General features: G+C 52.9%; 1 long non-coding RNA gene across 1 annotated transcript; it reads left to right on the plus strand.

Annotated features, from left to right (window-relative positions):
• Positions 1–6,586, plus strand: LOC105540912. Its single transcript, XR_001006275.1, has 2 exons — positions 1–154; positions 5,547–6,586. It is a non-coding gene; the product is annotated as an uncharacterized LOC105540912 (long non-coding RNA).
• Positions 6,587–6,848: the final 262 nt, after the last annotated feature.

A 6,848-nucleotide genomic window follows, 5' to 3' on the forward strand; every position in this document is an offset into this window, starting at 1 on the left:
CCCCAGCGCTGACCTCCACGCCTGGACCCCTGGCCGCCCCGACAAGCTTCGCCGAGGTGCCGACCGACCGACTGATCGCGGACGCCGGCTGCATGGACTACGGATCCGCAGGAAGAGACAGTGGGGGGCCAGGGGCCCAGTAGAGGAGGCTGAGGTGCGGTCTTAGCGGCTGGTGCGTTCGAGGGTCAGGGCGTGTGGGGGGCTGGTCCGGAACCGCGGAACTCCCTTCCCTGGAGCTTCTGGCGTCTGCTGGGTCCTTAGTAAAGCTGCCACGTTCTGTTCCCGCCTCTCCCCGACCATCTGGGGAGTGAGAGGTGGTAGCACCAAGTCTCCAATTGTAAGAGTTGGACTCTTGACGGGGCTCGATCCCAGGAACGGGTTGGCGGCAAACTTTTACCATTTGGAACCTGCGGCACGGATGCAGCACCCCCAATCCTCACCCCCACTTGCGTGGCCTTTCCCGGGCCCCTCGGAGCTGTGAGCAGTCTTGCCCTTGAGGATGCTGCTTACTGGCCGCCCAGCTCCATGCCTTCGGGAGGACAGAATAATGAGTCCCCAGGATGGGGTGGGGGCTGGCACAGGGCTGTACCGCTGAATTCCCCTCTAGGCCTGTTTCACCTGTGGGAAGACGGAATCCCAGAGAGGTTTAGGATTTGTTCTCTTCATACTTAGGCCCTTCTTCTAGGATACAGCTTTTCTTACGCCGTCATGCAGGTTCGCTAAAATTATGGCCTGACTCAGATAACCAGGACAGGATGTCTAGCACCTCCTCACCCAGGGACCCTTACACAGCAGAACCTAGAGGCTTAACTCCCAAACTGTCACTAAGATGACTTGGCCCGGGTGGAACCAGGTGATACCCTTTAACAGGCCCCAAGGGGGCAGGTATGGCATCATCTTCCAGAAAGGGGGGCCTTAAAGAGCCAGATCTGAGGTGAGATCTGCTTCTCTTCCTGTCCAAATGCCCTTCGGCCTCCCATTCCTCTGTCCCCACTGTGAATGACCTGGCTACTGTATTGCTGCTCACCAGCTGAGTTAATTTCACTCTCACTTGTCAGTCTGCGAAGTGGATCTCTTCGCCTTCCCAGAGGGGCTATGGTGATGTCAATACAGGGCAGAGGTCTTTCTTCTTCCCCCCTAAATCATGGAAAGATCATTTATTTTTTGTTGTTTGTTTGTTTTGAGACAGAGTTTCACCCTTGTTGCCCAGGCTGGAGTGCAACGGTGCGATCTTGGCTCACCGTAACCTCCGCCTCCCGGATTCAAGTGATTCTCCTGCCTCAGCCTCCTGAGTAGCTGGGATTACAGGCATGCATCACCACGCCCAGCTCGTTTTGTATTTTTAGTAGAGACCAGGTTTCTCCATGTTGGTCAGGCTGGTCTCAAACTCCCCACCTCCGGTGATCTGCCCGCCTCGTCCTCCCAAGGTGTTGGGATTATAGGCGTGAGCCACCGCACCTGGCCGATAATGTATTATTTTAACTCCCAGCTGGAAACAGGCACTGCTTTTGCTGATAGAGCCATGAACTAATTTAAAGTCCTACTTTTGCAGAGTGAAGAGGGGATTTCTCAAGGTCACATGCCAGTGAGGGAAGAACCAAGGTCCCTGGCCTGTGTGTGCACCTCCCACAGTACCCTGGACAGGGGCTAGGGAGAGTTGTCGTCTGGATCCTGTCTGCTCTGTGGCTTAGAACAACTCTGCCCCCTCTCTGGGCCTCTTTCCTCAGTCCTTCCTTGAGTCAGGGCTTGGGAATGAGGTGAAGAGGGGAGGATGCTTCCTCCCACAGGAATCTGGGAGAGTCAGGTGCAGTGCTCTGACAGCTGAGGCTTGGGGCCCTTACCGGCTCCTCCCTCATCAGCCCTTCTCCCTGGATACCAAACTTTTTGACTGGTTTCTCAGCTAACAGCCAGGCTTTCCTGAATGCTTTCTTAGCTGGGGAAGAGGGGTTCAGGAGGGGGTCTCAGAGCCTCTGACAAAGCTAGGGAACCCCAGGGAAGCAGTGAAGGGGGCAGTGCCATCCTCTGGTCTTTCCAGACAGGGACACCTTCCAAAACCACTTGGGTCATTTGGGGTCTAGAGGCTTAGAGAGGACAGGACTTCTTGGAAGGAGCTCAGCTCAGGTGCTGGGCTGCAGCCAGGACCGTTTTCTGGGTTGCATGGGAGGGGGCACTTGGTCCAGAGGAGCTTTTAGCTAATGGTGTAAAGTGCTCGGTGCCATCACAGTTTTGACTTTCTCCAGGATTTATTTGTAATCAGCTTGTCCCGATTTGGGGTGGGGGGGTGGGTGAGTAGAGAATTAGAGATGACACTGGCTAGTGTGTGTGTGTGAGGTGGGGGGTAGTAAATGGAGATTGGTCCTGCTGTCACAGGCAGCTCTGCCCCCTCCCTCCACTTCCAGATGTCCCACTGCTCCTCATCAAGCTTCCTGGCCGCGGCACACACATGCAGACTTGAACCCCAGCTCCTAGTTAGTGCTATGTCCATTACCCCATAGCCAACTAACAAAAGGCACCTTCCCACACCTGCCTGACCCTCCAGGGGCCCCTCTAGAAGCTTACCCATCTGGCTTTATTCAGGCCAGGTGCAGTGGCTCATGCCTATAAGCCCAGCACTTTGGGAGGCCAAGGAGGGCCAATCACTTGAGGTCAGGAGTTCAAGACCAGGCTGGCCAACATAGTGAAACCCCATCTCTACTAAAAATAACAAAAATTAGCCAGGTGTGGTGGCGGGCGCCTGTAATCCCAGCTACTCGGGAGGCTGAGACAGAATTGCTTGAAACCAGGAGGTGGAGGTTGCAGTGAGCCGAGATCGCACCACCACACTCCAGCCTGGGCAACAGAGCAAGACTCTGTCTCAAAAAAAAAAAAAAAAGCTCACCCATCTGCCTCCATTTTCTTCTTAATCAGCAAACATTGATAGGGGCTCAGAAAGCAGAGCCAAATCACAGGGTCTCTACTTTTAAGGGCTTATGTCTCCTAGCCTTTTTCCAGGCAGGCTTTCCTGGCTGTCACTATCCCAGGGGACCCCTTAGGGGCTGAGCAGTTTGTTGGAGGCCAGCTCTATCCCTGGATAGAAGGCTGACTTTCAGAACACTTTCTTGGTGGCCCTCAGCTCTGGGGACAGGACTGAGTACAGGGATCTTGGGGGACCTGTGCATGGAGGACACTGACGGCCACCAGTGAATGTATATCTCAGCAAAGGGAAATGAGGGAAACAGGAGCCTTTCTTCAGGCTGGTGCTTGAGGCTGGGAGACCAGTTCAAGGTTCTAATCTAGGTACCTGCTCCTCAACTGGATAACCATGTGGGCGGTGCCACCAGAGGGCAGTGTGGGGCTGCTTTCTCGAGAGGAAGGAGGCGTGGCCTGGAGCAGGTTCAGTCCTTTATTGTTCCCGCCCCTAGTCATCCCCTTCCCGGGTAGTCCCGGGGCTTCCTAGACATTGGGCTGTAGGGATCTGGGAGAACGAGCAGGGTAGTCACGGTCGGCGCAGCCCTAGAGCGGGAGTGTAGTTCTGGGGATAGCCTCCTGGATGGAGTGGGACTGGAGGCCAGAGCTGTGCCTAGGGGCGGGAACCCTCTTTGAAAGGGGAGCAGAGGAAGTTCCTTTGGCTGGGCTGAACCTGGAACCCCAGGGAGAAGACCCATTAAGAAAGACTTCCAGGAAAGACAGGTAGCCCTTGTTGGGGGTCACTATCAGGATAAAAGACCAGAGTCATTTTGTATTCACAGATTTGTTACACTAATTGATCAGAACCCAGGATCCCGCTGCCAGTGGCGGCCAGGGTTGCCTCTTAGAGATTAGGCTGGAGCCACAGAACATGGCCGAGGTGCTCCAAGCCTGTAGCCGCTCCCCTTCCCTAAGCCTGTCAGTGGGTTCTTTGAGAACAACTCGGGTGCTCAGGCTTCTCAGAGCTGAAGGAGAGGCCTGCTGTGCAGGAGGAGGTATTTGGGAAAACTTGGAGATCCCCAACCTACTTCTTTCCCCATTGGTCCTTGACTGCACCCTGGCCAGGGGCGATGGGGGAAGGGAACCCTTGGTTCTGGAATAATAACCACCTCCTCTATGCCAGGCCCCTGAGCACTTTACACCCATTAATCTGTTCCGGTCTTCCCAACCACTCTGCAAAGTAAGGGTTATTATTCCCATTTCCACAGGTGAAGAAAGAGGGGGGGTGGGTGACTTGCCCAAAGACATAGGAGCTGTAAGTGGGGGATCCCTTAAACATTAGGCTATATGGTGATTCATTTATCAGGCTAAAGAGGGGTCCATTTAGGGGGATATCTGGACTCCCACATTCAAGGCTGTGTATAGTGACCCCTGGTCCTTGGGTCTTGGAAGGGACATGAGATGCTGGAGGGGTGGCAGAAGGTGCCCCTCCCAGAGTCTAGGCACACCCCAACCTGGTTGGGCCTTCGGGGGTGAGTCAGGCTGAGTCAACACACCTGGCTTCTGACAGTGGGCCAAGGATGCTCAGGGCTCAAGCCTCCCAAGGGCTTGCTTTGGAGGGCTGCCTCCTCGCTGCAGATCTGGGCTGGAATATTTGGTGTCAAGGCAAGCAAAGAGCCTGGGATGGCAGAGGAGGAGGATGACAAGCTTCATGGTGGGGGCAAAAAGGGCTGCCGGTGGAACAAGACAGACCTGAGATTTAGTCCTGGCCTGGAACTCCTCAGCTGAGGGACCCTGAGCAATGCCTTCCCTTTTCTGAGCCAGTTTCTTCTGATTTTTTTTTTGTATTTTTTCTTTTTTCTTTTTTTTTTTCAGATCCAGACCTACAAATGTTTTTGTATTTTTGAGGGGACCTAGGGAGTAGAAAACTTGAGTATTACCTGGGTGCGGTGGCTCATGCCTGTAATCCCAGCACTTTGGGAGGCCGAGGCGGGCAGATCACCTGAGGTTAGGAGATCGAGACCAGCCTGACCAATATGATGAAACCACATCTCTACTAAAAATACAAAAATTAGCCGGGAGTTGTGGCATGCACCTATAATCCCAGCTACTCGGGAGGCTGAGACAGGAGAATCACTTGAACCTGTGAGGTGGAGGTGGGCAACAAGAGCAAAACTTGGTCTCAAAAAAAAAAAAAAAAAACTTGAGTATTAAATGAGAAGTCATACTAAGTACCTGGCACATAGTAGGGATCCATAAATGATGGAACCAATTTGCCCAGCCCTGGAGAGGCTGCCAGGACAGATCCCCAGGCAGCGTGGGCCTCTGCTTCTCTAGAGCATCACCATATCAGGAATCCCTGGAATGGGCCCTGGGGAACTCCATAAGGGGAGAAGTGGAGGAGGGGCAGGCTTTTCATCCCAGGAACATTCCATTCTAACTGCTCAGGCTAGGGGATCCCAGCCAAGGACAAAGGCCCAAGGGAGCCTCTGCTTCCCCAGGAGCCCCATTCCATACTATTGCCTCCTGCATCTTCTCTCCACAGTGCCTGCCACCCCCCCGCCCCACAACTTCAGGCAGATTTCAGGTTGAAGGGTTCGGGTGGGGCTGGGTGGCTGTGGGAAAGAGGCCATTAAAGCTCTTGGAATTATTCTTTCCAGCTCCTTCCAACTCCTCAGAGCCTCCACTCTATGGATCTGGACTCCTGGATTCGGCTTTCTCCCCGGGCACTTTCAGGAAGACGTTGAGAATTGACCTTACACAATCCCAGCGCCCTCCTCACAGGAGCCTTTCACTTCACAGTGACAAGGGGCTGGTTCTGGGGAACTGGCCGAGGCTCTGAATTTCTTCATATACCCCACGTTTGACTTTGGCTTACACGGTACAACTGGAGATGTTGCTACAGGTCCCTGAGATGCAGTCAGATCAAGCGTAGCAAGCATTGCCAATGGGAAACTCAAAAGAATTTACTTATTTTTCCCTTTCCCCCTACCCCCTCCCCAGCCAGGAATTTCTTTCAAAGATACCGTCATCATTCTTAAACAACACTCTTAACCCCCAGCCGGGGTCCTCATTTTAGTAGATGTCATTGCTTCAAGTCTAATGGTACCGGGAGGCCTGTTTGAGGGAAAATATTAGTTTGAAAAATCCCTGTTTCCTTCATCCACTGCCCTTGTTCTCTCCACATGGGAGTATGCCTGTGGCCCCTCAGAAAGTCTGCTAGCTTCTAGGGGTTGGGATGGGGGACACACCTTTTTCTCAGGAAGAGGTGGTGGCGATGTAAAACATCTAAGCAAAGTTTTAAATGGAAAAAAAGGAAGCACATTTAAATATCCTGATAATGGAGGGAAGGGGGCACATTTACACACAGCCCAGAACTTGTAGAATTCTGCGAAGTGAATGTATATTGAATTAGTCTCCTGCCTTATACATTCAGGAAGAATAAATTTCCATAATGTAAGGCAAATGCATGGGGTTCTGAGGTTTACTTTGTAAGTGTCCTTGCTGCCTTTCCTCTGTGTCTATTATGGCTCTTTAAGTTGACAGTTCCTGGAGCAGCTTCTATTTAATTTCGTTTGGCAGTCTGGCCCTGTTGACTGACTTTGATTTGCAGACCAATTCTGCCTTGACCTGACTCACAGCCACCTGCTCTTACCCCCCTCCTCAGGAAGTCTTCCTCATTAAAGGATGTGATGAGGGAGCTCAGGGATGAGAATGCACATGTGAGACTGTGTGACACCGAGGGGGGTTGTGCGAATTGGTGACAACATGGCAGCACGATGGCCTGTGGGGGTTGTGTGACTGTGCTGGCGACCATATGGACCTGTTTGTCAGTCAATGGGTAAGCAGGAGATAGCACATTCAAACTGGGAAGCGTTTTAAAAATAGGCTATTCTGACCTGGCATGGTGGCTCACACCTGTAATCCCAGCACTTTGGGAGGCTGAGGCAGGAGGGTTGTTT

This window comes from Mandrillus leucophaeus, unplaced genomic scaffold (genome assembly GCF_000951045.1).
Source record: "Mandrillus leucophaeus isolate KB7577 unplaced genomic scaffold, Mleu.le_1.0 Scaffold23, whole genome shotgun sequence".
NCBI lineage: Eukaryota > Metazoa > Chordata > Mammalia > Primates > Cercopithecidae > Mandrillus > Mandrillus leucophaeus.